Consider the following 20,128-nt stretch of genomic DNA (forward strand, 5'->3'; position numbering starts at 1 on the left):
TAGGGCAATTGCGCGTCCTCCGCACATGTCTGATCGTAAGTTGTTAGTTTAAGGTATTTCATTGTTATTTTCTATCATTATTAGCTATCTTATTAATTACACGGAAACAGTTTATTCACCCTCCAGGTGTGCACTGCAGAGCGACAGCCAGAAAACTCGCCTAATTTCTTCAGAATTGTCATGTCTTGACCTTCATGCCGATAAAATACATCTTTTTAATGCACTGTGGCAAGAGTGTAAAACAGTGTGAAACATTACGCCTATTCCCATTGAAAACAAAAGAGGATACGCGCTGACTTCTGAAAGCGTTCTAATCCATGACAACGCCCTTCATCTCAGTGCTGATGCAGCCCAACTGTTCCTTGAGCAATTTCAATTGGACGTTTTCGATCACCCGCCGAGCAATGCCAACCTAGTGACTTCCATCGTTACGCTGAAATGAAGGTGTGGCTGGGAGGGAAGCGTTTTCAAACGGTCGATGGAGGACAAAGGGAAAATTAATTGGCAGTCATTGGCGGTAAGATTATATGAAGAAGGAATACTAAAGCTTGTACACAGGCAAGACCAATACCTCAATCGGCGAGGCCATCATACCGAAAGGACACCACAGGTGACCTCAATATTTAGCAATAAAATAACTTTTAATCGATCACTTCTTCTTCTGTTCATGACCAAGCGGAGGTTGAAAAAAACCATCCTCGTACGTTTAGACTGTAGCCTCACCAAAAATATTTTCATTTTTTATTAGATGATATTTTTATTAAATTTGCCTCTTCGATTTCATTTTGGAAACTATTTCATAACTTTAGTCATTTGTTTGTCAATAGTTTTTGGTCAATAATTGGTAAAATTATTTTCCTCCGACAAGCACTAACCATGTGGTTAGAAGAAGATGGTCATTAGATATTTTGATAGTCGTTCAGATGTAGAGCATTGTGACGATAGGTTATCTCTGCATTTCTAATTCCTGCTGGTTCGTGTCTCGTTTTTTAATGATATGTAAGGCATCTAATTAATAGAGCCCTTCATGTCCAAAACCTTTTATTTAATTGACAATAATGGGTAGAAAAGGGTTGGTTGAGTAGTTACTATAGAATTGTGCTGGAAAGATAGAGAGACGTAAGTAATTCCGGAAATTCCGAGAAATAATTATGCGATAACGGTAAGACAAAGTAAGTGCTGGATTTCAGAATCTCCCGAAATAATTTTTTGCTTCTGATCACACTATTTAATTTGTCATTTTATCATGAGTTTTTGCAGGAAATTAATCACTCACAAAAATTATTATTAAGTCAATGTAATTATCTTTTATTACAATTTTCAGGCCCTTTTTTTAATAATATAGTCATTATAATGCAATTTATCGTTATAATTTGTCTATCTACATTATTTTTTTCTGGATACATTAATGATTATTCTCGATAGCGTAATCAAAATTTTGTAATTTTCAGGGAAATTTTATTCCAGCTCTTTAATGTTCAACACATCCGAAAAGCTTATTCAGAGTTAATCATTTGTATTCTAGAATGAAAAATTCTTGAATTATCAACAGATATCTCCGAGAATGGTTTTTCTTCATCCATGCGGTGAGGGAAAATTATAATATGAGTTGCTCGCCTGGAATCGATAATTCAGTTTCTCTCTCCACGGTAGGATGCGATGGTGTTTTTAATCTCTCCCGACTCAAGGCCTGAGGATGGATTCTATCTATGGCCTTGTTCGGACTCCCATCGAATGTGCATCAAATCCCTTGCCAGTGGATTCCCTTCCACAGTTCTTCTTCCGTAATGTCTTTTTCACTTATCTGGCTCATTCTTTATCCATCCCTCTTCTCAGCCAATCGTTCTTCACCATTTCCTTCTGCTCCAGACGTTCTTCCTCAGTCTCTCCACGAAGTCGTTTAGAAGCGCAGAGGAGTTACTTTTTTCCTCATCGTTTTCCTTCCAAAAAAAATATATTTTATACATACTACGTGTGCACATATGAATGTATAGGTGTTGATACATACATACCTTCCTACATATATATGTATTCTATCTGATGTGGCCCTTGATGCATTGGCGCTACGTGTAACGTTTGCAAACATCGCCGGGGCACGTGAGACAGGTTAAAATAAGTGGGAGAAAAACTTTCTCCGGTGCGTTTAAAAACCGCGAGATCCGAGTGGCAGAGATCGATGATGCCTCGATAGGAAACGGCTGAGGAGCGATAGGCGTCCCTCCCTTTTTCGTTCTCCCGGTATCCGAAAAAGGTTTACGAGTGAATACTTGGAAAGATTATCAATTGGCCATCAGTGAAGATTTTTGCATTGATGTGAGAAGACTTCAATTTCATCATAATTATATGATCGGGATGCTGAAGATTTTAGTGGACTCATCATAGCTTTCAAGGTAGAGCAGTACAACCCTGAAGCATATGTATACTTCGGCATGTTTTTGATGTTTCGTATTGGTTTCAAGGAACTGTTTTATCTTTCTATGTGCACCTATATTTCCTTTTTTTCAAGTGGTCTTTTTTGGTGGCAATTGTGTTGAAAGATAATTTTCAAAATGATAAATAATTGATTGCATTTCTTTCTGAATTAATTTTTTATGGCTTAATTTAGATGATTTTGTTCGCTGAAAATGAAATATTTCGTCGGATGTAGTTCAACCACTGGACGTTTATATCTATTTATAATATTGCATTCCATTTGATGAATTTTTCTGGTTCAATAGAATGGTAATGTATCTTACTTACTCAGACGCAATTGTAATCTTTGCAATATCCGAGGTAAAGCTTATCAATCACATTTTTATATAGTAATTTCTAACGAATAGCCTTCATTAATTGCAATAATCACTAAATTTAAATACAAGTTCCGTTCATATTCTATACGTGGATTAACAGAGATTATTAAAAACAACGTGCTGATACAAGCGTTAGGAATGGTACTCATTCATTAGGCAGGTTAATTATTGAATATGCACATTTCGCCCTTCGTAAGCATTTTTGTTGGTTTTTACTTTTTCGTCGAAAACTTTTATTTTAGTTTAATACGTCGTGCAATGATAATGCTGATGCAGAAATGATTATGCTGCCCCTGAGAAACATCCGTTATCTGTGGATTATATTCATATTTTCTCTTCCTTTATGTTCGGACACTATTTTCATTTTTAACCAGCCACAGTTCAATTAAAACGTTTGCGAGATCCACAAATCTGGTAAGCTGCTTACAGTTTTTTTGGGGTGGGGGCTCGCATGTAATCCGTGCGTAGAAATTGGAAAGATGTACGTTTCGTTTCCCCTGCGTAATCAATATATCCGATTCATTTATTGTGCTCGAATTAATTCTGCAGGCCCTCATGTAGCGGAAAATTCTCCCATGCATGCGATGTTACTTTTTGAGGCCGTTACAATTTTTATAACAAGCGTAGAATACGAACCAAACATATTCTAGACCATTGGCGTGGGGGAACTGTGCTGAAGTGGGTCAAAGCGAGCCATCAGATATGCGGGCACGACCACCATTTTTTTATTATTATTTTCGGAGACGCGGGCGTAAAATTGAAACCAATGCATTTATCTTTCAGCGCTCCCGAGCGAAATGGCTGAGGCTTCGCGGAAAATGTTTTAAAATGCGAAGAGACACCAAAAAATTTCGATTGGAGTTTTGAAAACGACAAAAAAAATGAATTATTTCCGAGTGCCGTTATGTGGGTGCTTCACGTTTAAGTTTTAATCGGTAAATTATTTGCATCTTTCTGTAGGCATTTTTCTTTTTTTCAACAGAATTTCATGATTCTGTCTAGGGAGCCAGTTTAACTATTACCGGCAGTGTAAGCCCTTTATACTGTCTTAATGTGTCCAGTGCAGAATACAATTCAGATGCCAGTCTGTTGAACAAATCTTTGCTCCATGTATTCAGGACATTCGGTCGGAGTTCGGGTGTTAGTCCAACAAATCTCAGCTCCCTGCTTAAATTTTGCTTCCATAATGCAATAAAATTTATGTTTTGCTGTAATAAATAGACGGTTGGTGGTATCTTGAGTACAGCTAGGGATGTCAACTAGCGGGCCTTAGGTTCAACTTTGGTTGGAGCACATGATTACACAAACTGAACAATCCATGCAAAGGGCTCACTCTCTCTGACCTGAAATGACAGTTATACCAAAAGAATTTTGTTTATGAAAGGTATAGATAAGTTACCCCGTGGACAAAAATCTTGGTCACCCAGCCATTCTCTCGTAATTTTATTATTTGCGAAAAAAAGTGAAAGTTGTCGCCTCCTATTCATGAGAGTGGCTTAATTAGAATTTCGGCTTATTACTCATTCTCAGTAATTCACACTCTGAAGGGATTAATCCCTTCCAGAAGCCAACAAAGAGCTACGCGTGATAGATGAGCAGGGCCCAGGCTTGAAACGCGGTGACTAGCTAGGCAAAAGTCGGTGACGACATCAATTTATCTTCGAAATGGTTTAGGCCGCTGATCTTTCGCCGTTTGTATCTCAGGAAGTAGACGAAAGATCGGGAAATGAAAAAAATACGTGCGTCATTGTTTTTTCAAGCAGTTTCATAATCAACGGTTGTGAAAAAATTGCGATCGTGCTCATAAGATTTCCGATATTTCGGAATATTGTAATCGCAGGTAGCGCAGTGTCTGCTCTCTCTCCCAATAAATTATATTCATGCGCGAGGGCTTTTTGTGGATGTTAGCTCAACTTCACTCACAATGGAAGAGAAATCCAAAACTGAGTAAGGGACGAGCAGTGATGTTCAGTATCTTTGGCAGTAGCGAATAAACTCCGTTGTCGTTTAGAGTTGAAAGATTGACAACCATTATTTCAACTTAAATATCGAGATGTAGCAAATGGTTGGTAAAGCATGAGTAGTATGTGCTAAACTTAAACTAATCTTCAGGGAAAACATTTCGTTAATCTATACTGTTTGTTCCTTTTTACAATGGCACGATATATCCTACGTTCAGCCATCAACCTTCAGGCTACACTCGAAAAATTAACTTTGTAATTTCACGCTGTGATTTTATTACCCAATCGGTTCTAGCACTGCTCATTCCTTGGCAAGTCTCTTGAAATGGGTACTGTAATAGTGCCTAACATAACTGCAAAATACGAGATCTTATTCAGGTGCTATGGACTTCTACAAAGTGTCGGCCGACGTTGTATCCGTAATTCCATTGCTGTGCCTAGTAAGCGCCTGGCTTAAATTAATTAAATTTTCGCTATAAATAAGTACCGTGCCAGTCCTTCCATTGGTTCTAAGTTTACGAGATGTGTTTTTAGAAAGATTTTTGTTTAGTTAAGGTGCATTCCAACACACTTTTTATTTTAGAAAACCATCAATTTCATCAAGTCAATTACGTGTTCCATTTACTACTTCAGCTTAAAGTATTTCTCATTGCCTGCTACAAAAAAATAATCAAGAAGCAATTAGGGAAAGATATATTTCGTCGACTGATAGAGCATTTTTAGTGAGGCTTTAGTGAGAGTTTAGTAGTATTATTCACAGTTTGCAGATATTTTTCCGCTATATCATCAAAACATTGTTTTTTTAAGAAAATCAATATCATTAAAACATTGCTTTTTTAACGCAAACCTATAAATACCGTATAGTTGTAAGTAATGTAAATGAGGTTTGGTAATTTAAATAATCATTTGTTAGCTTATACTTCCCATGTTTCGTCCCTTTATTTGGGAATCCTTAAGACTTAAGTTTTGTCTCGACTTTTTTTCCATAACCTTAAAATAAACAGTGGTCACTACCTTCAAAAAATTTATCCAACTAAAGAGCATGTACCATATGAAAATCTGTAGTCATGGAGCGGAGATAACTTTGGTCTGATTTCTCCTTTCTAAACGATTAAAAAGCGAAATTTGGTAAGTTCAGTTTGCATCAGTTGACAAACAGTATGGCCGTCTCTTTAATTATTTACTATTTTAGCGTGATTATTTTAACTGATGAACCCCCTTTGCACCAGAAAAATTTAAGCATTTGGTTGACTAGATGAGCAGCACATAAAGAAGCTTTGAGTCCAGCAACACTTCCCTTGTCAATTCCATAATCCTGCGAGGCAAAGGAGAGATTTCCTAGCGCCACATCCAAAGTACTGGGCAACTCATTCTGTGCCGCAAATTCACTTGCGTCGAGTGGCTTTTCGCAAATCCTCCGAGTAAAGCCTCAAACGACCTGCAGATTGGATACGTGTGTGCCCAGATAAGAGAGAAGTGGATTTGAGAAGGTTTTCTTTTTTTCCTAAACGTCGCCTGCCTTCCTCCGCTCTTCTTTCACAACTCTTTTCATTCTTACCTTTTTAATCTCACGCGCGTTAATCTTCTCGCCTTTCGGGGACCTTCTCATCTTTCCTCCGCGGAACAACTCCTCCTCAATGGACGACCAACACATCCGATGAGTCTTTCAGTCGCGAGGTTTCTGGGTTACCTATCCGTCGGGGAGGCGGTCACATGAACGCCAATGGTGGATCCGTAGGCGTGAGGTTTTTAGCCGGCTGCAGGGGTCAAGCGGGGGAAAAAGCCGAAATAGTACGGGTCGAGAACTAAGAGGATTCGGTGGTGCTTTAGAAAAAAATGTTCAAAGAAGAGAAATACCCGTTTTCCCTCCCCTTTGGCTAGCCGGACCTCGCTTTGCGCGGAAAGGAGCTGCAGAGGTCCCACCCACAGTGACCCTCTGCTGGACAGGGCAAGGGTGGGTTAAGGGAGGGAGAAATATATATATATATGCCGAAGTTTATCTCCCTTTTTGCTCCGGAGGGAGTTTTATTCGGCACCTTTTCTTTTATCCCTTTGCTGAGGCGGAGATAGACCGCCGTGAAAAGCGGTCGAGGCCTTTTTCCCAAGGTCCCCTCAAACTCCTCCCACGCGACCCTGTCCCCCTCCCTTACACCTTCCACCGCCTTTTCTGCCATTCACCAGCGTCCAATCCCTCCCCTTCCCGTGGACATTCGGCGCAGTTTCAACCATACAGAAACGGCACGACCCGCGCGACCGCAATCCCGGGTCCCTGAAAAACAACTTCCCGCCAGCCAAACAGCCCTGCCCACCTGCTTTAAGCCTTTTTGTCTCGCCTCCATCCTCCATGAATACCCGAGTAAAGGTGGCCACGAGCCGATACCGATGCTACTCAGTGGTGCCATTTACGATACAGTGCCCAATTTGGTATTTGGAGTGTATTTTGTTTATTATTTGTGATGGAAATAATAAAAAATTCAAATTAAATTGTTAATGATTCATTAAAATTCCGGGTTTCTGCAAATTGTGCCTTCTTCAGGTACAGAATCAGAGTTTGGCCACAATAAGTGAGGGCGAATATGAATATGGCGTTAATAAGCCCTTTGTTATAAAATATGTACCATATGACTTTTGGCGTCATGGAACCATTTCACAAAAGTTTTCATAAAATAATACTTTTCATTTTTTATTTAATTTATTTCCTTTAAAACTAAAAACAAATATTTCAGCCAATATATTAGTTTGTCGCCTTAAATTTTGTAATTAGTGTGTTATATATCTAAGTGTGATTATTTTTTTTGTCGAAAATATTGTAAGTATTGTTTTCTTTCCATGCACTAGGCGATATGCACTCTTCACATTTGACTATACCTATATATTTATTTATTTATTTACTTTTTGTCTTTTATTTATCTATCTCAATGTGAAATGTAGAAAGCTGTACTTATATTTTCTCATGGGCCCCAGTGCATACGAAAATAAACGATATTATTATTATTATATCGAATTATGTTTACAGTATACATGCAAGATCGCATTTATTATTTCATAATTTAAATTAATATCCCGTATATTGTCATCGAATTTCTCCCTTTATCCTTGCAGTGGTCATTTAGCGTATTCCCTCCACATACAGCGGCAGCAATCCCGAAACACTGACAAACTAGCTCTCGCCTGCCGAACGGCGTTGTCCACCAGCTTAAATATTTTTGTGCCACCTCCTCTGATAGTACCCGAGTGTAGCCTGCCAGGAACCCATACATTTACCAATCAGTGGTGCCGCTCGCACTACAGCGCCAAATATATTTTGCAGTTTTGTAATTCGTGATTTTTTATTTTTTATGGCAGTGATAAATTTATGCGAATTTCACTGTAAATGACGTTCCATTTTTTTAAACAAATGATCTCATCTTCACATACGAGTTTTGAGTTTGGTCTGACGCATCGAACTGAAGTATCATTAAATTTCTTAATTTTTGTTGATATAATTTGCCAAAACTCGGGTGCATAAGTAGCATAATTTTGTCATTTCTTTCATGACAATTTTTCACAAAACTTTGGCAATGTTTGTGGTATTAATTGTGGCCTGAAATCATTAAGTATGTTAAAAGTACGTTCTAAATTTTCTTCAATACATAACTTCCCCTTAAATGTACCCCCATCTTCAATTGACTCCTTTCACCTCAGAATTTTGTCCCTCATTTTCCTCACGAGTGAAGGGTTGGAAGCGTTGGAGATGTAGGCACCCTTGGTGTTCTTGGTGAAAGACACTTAGGCCTCCATCATTCTGTCTCATCCGACGGAATGAGCCAAGTGCACCCTACATTTTCTATGAAATATCATTCAAGGTCGGTTTCCTCTGAAACGTCTACAGCACATGTAAGCTCCCCTTGGGGGTACAAAACCCTATTGTTTTCCTTCGTACCAATTATTCAATCGTAGCTTCTAATTTCAGACCACGGTGATGGTAGCCCCATGGAAAAGTAAAAGTTGAAAAAAATTGTCCTACATTTCTAACGGTTTTTGCGAGCATCTGTACATGAAAAAAAGATCAGCGTATGTCACGCGTGTGCAATGAACTCGAATGCAGACTCGGTATTGGCAAATATCAGCAGTTAATTTAAATAAAGGTAACACTGATAATGTTACATATTTCAGTATTCATTCACGCTATGCCAATGAAAAAACCACCAAATATATTTGGAAAGGAAATATATGTTGAATTCAATTAGAAGCTGTTAAAAATTCTATACGAATTCCTTAGAAATTCAAAGGTGATCTAAATGGAGTTATGGACGCTAAATCAGAATGAAAGTTATTATGTATGAAAACAGGAGGGAGAAAAAAATGTATAGCTCTGCCTTTAAAATATCATTGGGCTCTTCAGGAAAGGCTCAACAAAAACAACTTCAATTCCAAAAAAGATACTCTCATTAAAAATAAATCCACTCCTTCCTCGGGCTCTTTTGCGAAGCTCTCATAAGGGTCAAATTGCATAAACAACGTAAAGAGAGGAGAAAGTTACGCCCCGGAAAATTCTCAGAAACTGTTTTTCCTCTAAACTTAAGCAAAACGCGCTTAGCGCTAAACAAAAAATCAGTTTAAAATATTGTTTTTTTTTCATATAAAATTCATTGGATTCCTCGTTGTCATTATCTTTAAGTCACTATTAAGGATAGAATGCCCTCCCTTTTCTGCCGTCAAACTGAAAATTGAATCAAGACTCCACACAATATAATTATTTCGCTAGATTTTCAATCGTTTTCAATAGAATCTTTGTTTTCTACTTACGATTAGCCTTTAAATTGAGATTATTTTAGCTAAAAATCTGTTTTACCATCCGTCGGTCAAAGGAACATTTTTTAACGCCTTTTTTGCATATTGACATACTTCTGTACCGCGTGGCTTATTGAAAGGTTTCAAATTGTTTCTACAATCTTCTACAATCTGGCAAGTTAGATGACATAGTTCAATAGCTATATAATAAATTTTACACCTTTAAATACGTAATTACACAGTTATAGCTCAGTCATAAATATAGCAGCGTAAATAAAAGGCGTAATCATAAATTCCTTATATCGCCAATCGACCAATCAAGACATACAAGACATCATTTTATTATTCGTTTACACTAATAATTTGTGCTTTAAACTTAAAAGGTGAACCACTGAGCCATGCTAAGAATAAATAATGTTTTTCACATCTGTGCCTGTCAGGAACATTACGCCTGAACTCAGCAATTCCAATATTGCGCCCGTGGTAAGGTTAAAGGTCAATCACAACGCCGGGTTTCTCTCCACCCTTCCTTTCCAATCCTTCCCTCATGGTGCAAATGACGCTGTCGGTTGTCTCCTCCATATACCGTACCACACGGTTCTAATATCTATGCCATCATTCGTCAGTATCGATATAAAAAACTTTCTAACCGGAATGGCTCAAATTTATTCCCTTGGCCGTCTCCCACCACTCCCCTCTCCTTTTACTTCGTCCCACTAGCAGCATTTCATGAATTCTCCTCACAACCTCAAGTCATCCCTTTCATCCTACTATCTTCGCCTGACCTTTTCATTGGCGAGCATCTCTGTGGGGTCCCAAACGGCATCGTATCACGCTTTGTATGAAGCATGAAAGGTGCTTTCTTGTCCCAAATCTTTCCTTTCACTGCCTTGCTGCTTGATGTTCTTGATATGAATTTTTTTGTCCTTTTCGTTCATCAATCGTTAAATTTATCATCTCAAACGGCCAACTGCCTCATTAAATTTATAGTACACATTTCGACATTTTTTAAGTCTAGTGAATCCTGTGGAAATATTGCAATGTCTCATTTTAATATTATTAAGAACTTGGACAACATCGTGTCTCGTATCATACGATATATTTTATATTAATGCTTCCCTTACTGAAGCACTCTATTTGTAATTAATAATTAAAGATGATTTTTTATTTTTGAGTGTAGGATATGAATTTGTATACCAGTTACGTATTGCGTAACGATATCATAATTTATGACATAATATTCATAAGAAACATAGGCATAATCATAAATGTTGTGTCAAGACTCTTTGCCTTAGTCTCTATCAAAAATTTCAATTTTTTTTGCCTAAGTCGTAGAAATATTTTTACTTAAAAATATTAAGCTATACAGTTAGATCATTTTCAGATTTAAATGTACCTTAATAAATAAGTACCAGTGCATGGCAATGATGAGTAGAATCAATGGAACCAAGTTATTAATTGAGAGAAAAACGAAGTCCTAGAGGTTGTTGCGATCCGATGTGGTAGTCGAGTGGATGGCGCGCTTGGCTGCTGATCAATGAGTCTTGGGTTCAAATCCCGGATGAAGTTTTTGGACACCCCCGGAAAAAATTCCTCGAAAATCGAGGTGGCCCGGAGAAAATCATTGCCCCCCCCCACCCTGAATGTTAACGCGCCTGAGACTCAGTCCGGAGTGAGCGCTAACCTCACCCATCCAAACCAACATTCGGGTTGAATCTCTGAGTGATATCAAAAACGGGGGAGAGCATTGATAACGATTAAATTTTGCGATGGTTTTCCTTCACCCCCCCTTTCAGAGTCATTTACATCAAGGGGGTAGCAAACAAGAGTTCAAGATCAGGTGTTACGAACCCCCACTCCAAATGTCTTATCCTTTAGTCTCATCGTTTTTTATTCTTTTTTTGCCTTTGGTCTCCAGCCTTATTTAGTCTCATCCTTTTTCTCCCGAGGGAATTAATTTTCATGAGTTACTATTATTTTCATATATATTACTCTTGCTTTGCAGCCAAGAGCATTCCCCTTTTATTGGTTTATTCATTCATTTGTTTCCTCTCATTTTAAATGTTTTATTCGCAATTTGGCGTCATTTTTATTCCTGATTATATTTTAGTGCCTCTTAATTTCCAAATTAAGATTCAAGGAAGCCTTTTGCGAATGAAAAACAACTTTTCCTGTTCAAGCGCTAATCATGCTTTTGCTTAGCTTTTCCTCGTTTAATTTGATATTAATGACATTAATAGTTTCATATTTCCTTATTGAATTTTCCGCATACTTTTGTGTTTCAATGCGTATGTTCCTCCCAAATGTCACTTCATAATTTTCAATGGTACCTCTAAAGTGGGTAGAGCCATTTTGTAATGAATATCTTCCCTTTGAAGAATGACCGAGGGAATAAAATGTTTTACTGAATCAGTTTTCAGATACAGTATTTTTACCTCTTCTATTCGAAAAGTAGGATAGGTATTTTTTATCTATGTAAATTGATTCTTTTATGAATATCAAATATCACTTTCCAGATTCCTGATAAAACTTTGTACCAACGCCAATTTATCGCATGAGTAACATTTTATGTGACGAAATGGGTGAGAATCAATTTGGATTCGTTCTCAACTTCCCTAATGCTTCACCCTACATGAACACTCGGACTGACTCTACCTGAGTTTCCCTGGTGAATTTTCCACTGTGTATCTTCCCTGACCCAAACTCTTCCTCCTTCCTTTTTTTCTTCTTCTTCACCAAACCCTGAATTTTCTCCCTTATTTATCCTCCAATCTCCTCCCCATATCGCCCGCATTTCTTTCCATTTAACCCCCTGTGGTGCGTTCCCTCCAGTTCGCCATGCCAGCCGCTCTGTTTGTTTTACGTGCTCTGCAAATAGTTTGGAGAAAGTCGGGGCGATATTCTTTCTCCTCGTTTTTTCCTTCGGCGGACTTCTCCGGTAAAAGTTTTCCTCGAAACCTCAGCGTCGGATTTGAAAGTCGCATCGGAGTTTTGTGGGGATACTGACGTGTGTGGTGCTCTTGAATGCCAACATTTACGTTTGCTTCTGTTCTGATGACATGTAGTTTCGTTCTGTGCTTCTGGCGACCCTTTCTGTACTAACAGGAAAAGTAAAGAAACAGTGTTTGATGGCGCATTTCCGATTGAGAAAATATTGTTATTCGATCGGTTCTTACATTTCTTGGATTTTGCGACGATAAAATGTGTCCAGTGATTATATTTCCTGGAGGTAGTGTACGGATTTTTTCGATGTCTGTGCTATAGTTTTCATGTGAAACGATGGATGTGCATACCGTTTTCAACTAGGTTGCAATTTTTATGGGCTATTCGAGTTAACTCATACTTTTGAATACTCTTTTTTGCTTTGCTTACGCTAGATTCAGTTAGAGGCATTTCTTAAATATATATATATATTGCAGCTATTGGAGGATATTGGAGGAGGATTCATGTAATATTAGCAAAAATATTCTTTATTTGTATTTGCCTATTAAAACATTATTAGATTTCCAGATAAATTAGCGAAGTGAGTAGAAATTATTTCATCGTTATCCGTAAACCTTTGTTTAAAAACGCGTATTGTTAATCGAATCTTTTCAAAGGAATAATATTGCTTCAGCTCCATATTATTTTGTTTAACGTGCAGCAATAAGAAGGCTTTTTGCCTTCTCATTACTGCACGAGTAATCCCAGCTGACGGACGCCTAAATGAAGAGTTATCAGATATGTACGCAGCATGTCTTAATCAAAATCCGTGCAAGTTTTTGCTAGCAGTTACAGATCATGCAGATGCATGCATGGGATTATTGAACTTTTCCAGTGCTAGGCATCCTGTTGAAGGTCGGGATGAAATACGGATAATTATCTCTACATGTATTCAAACTGTCCATTAATGTCATATGCATAGTGTATCTGCTTCATTTTTATATTTCTAATAAAGATTAAAGTGAGAAAGCACGTCCCTAATTGTTCTACAGTACGATAAAGAAGTTTAATTATAATTTTTAAATGATTCACCGGCTAGAATTTTTTGTGGTGATGCTTTCAGAGCAAATATTAAGCTCACTAAAATTTTCATGAAGGTCATATTTTTATAAGGCAATATGATTGAGTATGAGTTTTAAATTGCTTTTTGTAATAATATTTTTCCGTGACCAATCCATCATACCGTAACTGTCATGTTCACTGCAGCCGGTGCACATCACTAAACGTTAATTGGGGCTATCATTTCTGTTATACAATTTGAGAGGCTAAAATATTAATTGCTCCAATTATTTAGGTATCCGGGTTCTTACTCGATTCTCGCGACAATTAAATGTAGGCACGCCGGCGTGATTATTTCAATCTCGTGGCTTCATGTTTTGCTCAAAATAATAATTTTTGCCCTCCTCAGGGGCTTGCCTATGAAACCGCAATTTTCCAAATGAATATTCAGGGGGGACTCTGTATTAAAAGCTAAACAGGATAATTATCCGCGTTCGTGCCCCTGATTACGGACATGCGTAGCTCAACCGGCTTGAAAACTACCAGCTCCTAATCTATCCCTAGAGGGAAGGGAGGGAGAGACCCTTTTCCTTTGCCGTGCTCCCAGCCGCAAAGTGATTACCATCTAAAGGGGGTCTTTTGCACCTGAATATTTTATGCAATGTTCTTTCGCCGTGTAACCTGAAATTTACTTCGACCCACGAGCTAGAGAGATGTAGAGAAAGAGAGGGAGAAAATTGATTCCTCGTGCCTTATCCTGATGAAAGAAAAATCTTTTGAGTTACTCTAGGTGGTCATCGTAGTGGGGTGAGCAAAAAATGAGTTATGTTTCGTGACCCCGTCACCGCGTTGGCGCTGCCGGTGCAAATATGTCACGTGAAGTTCCTGGATGCACGCGAGTGCAAGACTTAGGTCTCCTTATGACTCCAGGATTCCATGAATTTCCCCCTGCTCCCAGTAAAAGAAAAAAATGGGCAGAAGTATGCAGGGCGTGCCAGGAATGAATGTTATTTACTCTCGTGTCCAGTTCGTAGACGAGGAAAGTTCGTATCATCCAATCATGTAACAAGGAGACAAAATTATTTCTCAGCTTCATTCAATTCCTCATTCTTGTCATGATTATAATAATGGTCTTTTGATCTCCCATTTTTACTAATAAGAAAAATTCTAAGGCCTTCCTCACCAAATATGTTATATCGTACTGCTAACCAGTTTGTAGACGAGGGAGGTTTGTATCATCCAATCGTCTAACATGGAGGCAAAATTATTCCTTGATTATAATAATGACTGTCTTGATCTTCAATTTTCATTAAAAATTACAATTCTAGACTTACTTCACAAAAAAAACGTTATATCGTGCCGTTTCGTTTTCTGGACTAGATTTTTCACTCATGAAATATGAAGGATATAGGAAATCCTTGCGGGTAAGGTATGGCAATGCGTTTATCTGTTGGAAATACTGGGCAGAGAATTTTATAGCAGTTACGTAAAAACTTTTCTAAGACAAATATATGTTCACATGAGTAAAATTATAAGGTTATTAATTCGTGAAAGTAATAAAAAATGAATGATGAAGTTTCAAAAAAATAGGATGTAATCGGAAAAAAGTAGCATCAGACCATCATTCAGGGTGAAAATTTTATCTTAGAAATATGCGTATTTTGGAGGCAATGGAAACTTCCCATAACCATTTAATTCGACGGATCAAGGAAATTTGACTTATGTTTGTGGAAAAAGTAAGCACAGGAATTTTTTAAACCATTTCACCTTATGATGAATACTTATTGGATATCTTGGTATGAAAAGCAGCTACAAACCAGTCTGCAGTAGAAAAATGGAGAAGAGTTAAAGTGTGAATCATGGGGATACACCGCCGAATTTGTTTTACGGATACATAGAGGATACTTAAGGAGTCGGAAAAATTTATCCTTTCAATGGAATGGAACAGAGATGGCTTATCGACTTAATAAAGTGATATCAGATTAACGTGCAGAGGTTTTTCCGATTAATGAATCTAAAACATGAACGGGGTATCTAATGTTTTATTTCATTTCATTATGATAAGTCTAATGAATTAGCAGTTGGATATCTTAGAACTAAAAGGTTATATTCCAACTTCCTTCGGCCTGTTTATCTCGAATGAAAAGTCAAATGTATGGCGCTATCACCGCTGAATGACTCCGTCTGAAAGTAAATATCATCACAAGGAATACTTTTTTTCCAAGAAAATACCCGTTATCAGCTCTGAATTTTCTCCGCATTGATATAATAATTTTGTATTTAAAAACGGACTTCATCCCTCAGATTTTAAGTTAAATCCGAGATATGTTATTGGAAAAAATTACAGTACAAGTTTTATTTAGAGTTTCTCGTGTAACCTCTAATATACTCAGTTTCGTCTAAATGTCATAATTATATTTTTTTTAAACTCCGGCCCCATCACCAATGATAATACTTTTAACTAGGCGTCAAATTTTTGTAGCCACATTTCGGGTATAGTTTTAGAAATAAATATCTAAGAGATTTACATTTGAGCCTTATGGGCTAAATTTTCTTTTAGTGCCGTAGTGTTGCTGCTTCTGGGTATCTTTCTATAGTAAAGAAACTGAAGCAGCCGAAGATAAGGTATAATCTCGGATCCCAAAAAAACAACAGCTTATCATACGCTGGAGGTGTCGAGTATTGCTTCATTGGTAATCACTGGTGAAGCTTATTTGCAGTTCCAGAGTTTTAAGGCAGACTATATAATTTCCAACTCTTTTCTGTCTTCAGAGGGAAATTCTGAAAGTAAATTATTTTCATCTTATGCCTTTGAGGAAAATGAAATTAATTTTTTTCTACTGAAGTATATGCTTGAGTAAGCATAATAAGTTGTTTTTTGTCGTCAAGTGTTTCTCTCCAACAAAGGAGCTGATGTCAGAAGGCATTTTTTTAACAAGGAGAAAGGAATATTAATAAATTCTTTCAATCCTCTTAGCTAAATATTCCCTGCCTAATTTTTTTAAACTTATTAAATTCACGCGTCATGAAATAATTTCACTCAGGCGCTATAATATCTTATTTTAATTCTCCCATTACTCAATATGAATGCCTTTCAGTTAGGGTAGGGCTAATGGAATATTATAAAAATGTGGACATAAAGAGTGGATTCACTCTACTTCATTCTCCGAAAGTTAATTTTTTTTAACCCTCGTGACTTTATTATACCTTATTTTGAACTCATGATTTTAGTCGAAGAAGTCGTACAATAATGCTCCGGAGGACTTGGAACGAGTTATTGTCATAGGTGATTTATATTTTCATTGAACAAGATTTATTTAATTACTGTTACCTTCTAATGAGCGCTTTTATTAGGACTTGTTATATGATTTTGATTTAAGTTTTAATAAGTAAAGTAAGTGTTATTATGTTTTCCGTGATTCAATCCGTAATTGTGTTAATGTATGATAAAAATATTTGTCTTACTTGATAATACCGAAATTTTATATGAACATCTGTTCTAATTACGTTTTCTTATTTTGCATTTATGTAAAATTGAGCATTATCACCATGCCGTTTGAAGTAAAATCATCAGTTTCTAACATTACAATTCCAACAATAGTTTTCGGCCAGATTTTTTAAATGCACAGTTAAATTTGATGAATTTCTTGTCATTATTCCGTAGAGTTTATTTATGCACTAAGATACTGAAGTATAAATACGTAGAGGAGTGTAAGCCTTATTTCTTCAAATGACCTAGTGAAAAATACTTTCAAACTAAATCCATTAAGAGGAATTTAACATTTCTGCTCCATTTCATGATTGCAAATTATTTATTTGGGTTGGAAAGTGTGTACTGATTTCTGTCATGGAATAATTAAAAAATATATTTCGAAAAGTAAATATTGAGACTGGAAGTAAAGAAAAATTTTCCGGTGTAAATTTACCACGTTGGTTCACTGCGGGAACGATGTCACGTTTCATAGGCGTTAATTTTTGCCAGTTGAAGCAGCCGGCTGTTACCTCTGGGAAACATTTTTTATCTTAGAAAAACCTCCGCGTATGTAGTCCTAAGCGATTTGACTCATCCATATCCCTATGGCGTGGTTTTATTTCCATTATTTTGTACTATTAGAATTAATAATATATAAGTTCCAAATTAAAATGATGAATTAACTTTTGGGTTATATTTTCCACGTGTTATATCTTTTGAGTTATATCTTTCTTATCTAGTAATCGACTTCAACAAACGTGGGTTATTTGCGCTCATCATGAACAATAGATTACATTCAAGTGCCAGCAGTATGATGATAGACTTCAAAACTATCACAAAATCGATCGAATATGAGTCTAGCACTCCATTTCACAATTCACGTATAACTTGAAACTGCAGTGTATTTTTTTCACTTACCATTATTTGTCCGAGTACCTTAGATTTACGCATCCATCGTGTTTTATGAGATTAAGTCTAAAGCATGCATTTTTCTTCGCGTTATATCAAATATCTATGAACTACTAAGTCACACTGCTGAGTCTAAATTTATTGCGAGTAGTTGCATCGCGAAAGCATTGCGTATCATTAAACCCTATTTATTGCGTGGTATGATGGTTCAGAGATTGAAGGTCCATGAATGAAACGATGCCTACGCGTCCTTTCGTCGTCAAATTTGCTGAATTTCCCTTAAATTAAGTCCCTCAGTGAGCTTATCTTTCATCGGACCTTTGCATAGACTCGAATTGAATGAATACATGTTTCTTTTCCCCTCATATCTCTTTTCTGTACGTCTCGCATCATTTTCATTTAAGGATGTATTTTGAGTTGGGTTTTTATTCAATGGTGGAATCTTCTTTTATACATATTTACGATTGATATTGGTGCAAAGAATTCACGTCAAGTAATCCTCTTAGCCTTACCTGTGGAACGAGGAAAGACAAGGCCGGAATCATCAGCGAAAATACCTCGCAGATGTTTTCAAGCAAGCGATTTTAATTTTGGAATTATATTTCTATATTCTAATTTGTAACGGATCGCGGTTACCTAAAACTGCGTACAGGTTTACTCCGCTGATTGTCAATCAAAAATTAGTATTTGGAGCGTGAATGTGAAAAAATTGCCTTCAACGTAAACAATACGATATTTTAGCTTTCGAGGCAAAGATAAAATCGATTGAAATTGAGGCAAGTCTATCATCCACGTCAAACAGGTTCATTTGACGCAAAAATTAGGTTATTATTGTAACAAATTTTCCATGCCTGGGCAAAAATGTATTCATCTAAATACTATTTCCTAAATAGATTAAATGCACAACTAACCAACTACCTCTAAACTCATGGGTTATAACTAATGGTAATAAGTTATCGATACCTCCACTGGAAAAAAACGCTCAACAATCGCCCACCGAATCAAATCTGCTCATCTAGTAGCCCTAGTAGTAATGGATGAGCGGATTTGAATGGAAGGGCTATTGTTGAGCGTTTGCACAGTGGAGGTATCGTAATGGTAACTGTGATTTTTAATTAGTGAGTTTGATTGAAATTTAATGCCATATTTAATCAAATTGTTATAAGAGATGGCCGTTGATGTGGCTAAATATTCTTCTTATTAGTTCTGTGTAAAAAAATACACACTTCAAGGCGTCTAAAAATAGATAGGCTTTTGATCTCTGCATTTCTTGAGGGCTTTCTTCCGCATCAACCTGTTTGTATACAACAGTTTGGCAGCTGGCTATCCTGTGAGCGTCTTCAGGTCGAAGGTGTCGGCTGTTGGTTTCTGCCTCGCTTATATAACGTAGGCTGGATGGGAGCTGCTCTGTGATTGGTTGTCTGACTGGGAGCTTCTCTGTGATTGGCTCTCCCTTTGATGACTCTTTTCTAGGCGCTGTGAAGGAAGCATCCATCTTCTCTATTGAAATTCAACGGTGTTTTTTTGAATTTCTATTGCTTCCTTGATTTGTATTTTGGGAAGTATCGGCGCTCCTTAACTAAAAGTTTCTTTACCTCAAATTGGATCTCTCGGCCAGGCCAAACAATCTGACGAGGAAGAAAACCGTGAAGAAATGCATAGATCAAACCATCACCGCGGAAACCTATGTTCTAGATAGACTTTTCACTCATTTATTCAAATCTCATGCTGCCACCAGGCAATAGCCTACTAGATGCAATATGTAATGATTAGAGATACGTGAAAATCGCACTTTCCTTTTTATTTTATCGCACTTTCAATAACAGTTTATCGCATTTTGTAGCGCCTATTTTTTATTTTCATAATGAGTTAGATGACGGCAAAATGTCGTAAAACACAGTTATATGACAAAATACAGAATATTTTGAATAATTATGTTGCAGATCAATAATAAATTAAGGAATAAGACGTGCAGTGGCGGAGGGGTAGCTTGCCCGCGCCTACTTGTAGTTCGCGGCCACGTAGAGTCCCAGCCAACTAGTAGCTGGGCAGTCGCTCACATGCTTTTAGCGGTGAGTGTCAGCGGAGCATTTAAACTGCGCTCGGCACAAAATGTACGAATTTTGCCGTCGAAAAGGCAAATTTGCGGAAAAATATCATAAAAGTCCAGTCATCGCATCTATGTCGCATTTATTTGCGCGCATCGCATCTATGTCGCATTTGCGATTTTCACGCATCTCTTG

General features: G+C 37.2%; 1 protein-coding gene across 5 annotated transcripts in view; it reads left to right on the top strand.

The window, feature by feature from the left end:
• LOC124167949 (nephrin-like) overlaps window positions 1-20,128 on the top strand; it is a 567,792-nt gene that overhangs the window by 492,587 nt on the left and 55,077 nt on the right. The gene's annotated exons all lie outside the window — the stretch shown is intronic.

The sequence above is a fragment of the Ischnura elegans genome, chromosome 11 (genome assembly GCF_921293095.1).
Source record: "Ischnura elegans chromosome 11, ioIscEleg1.1, whole genome shotgun sequence".
Classification (NCBI taxonomy): Eukaryota; Metazoa; Arthropoda; class Insecta; order Odonata; family Coenagrionidae; genus Ischnura; species Ischnura elegans.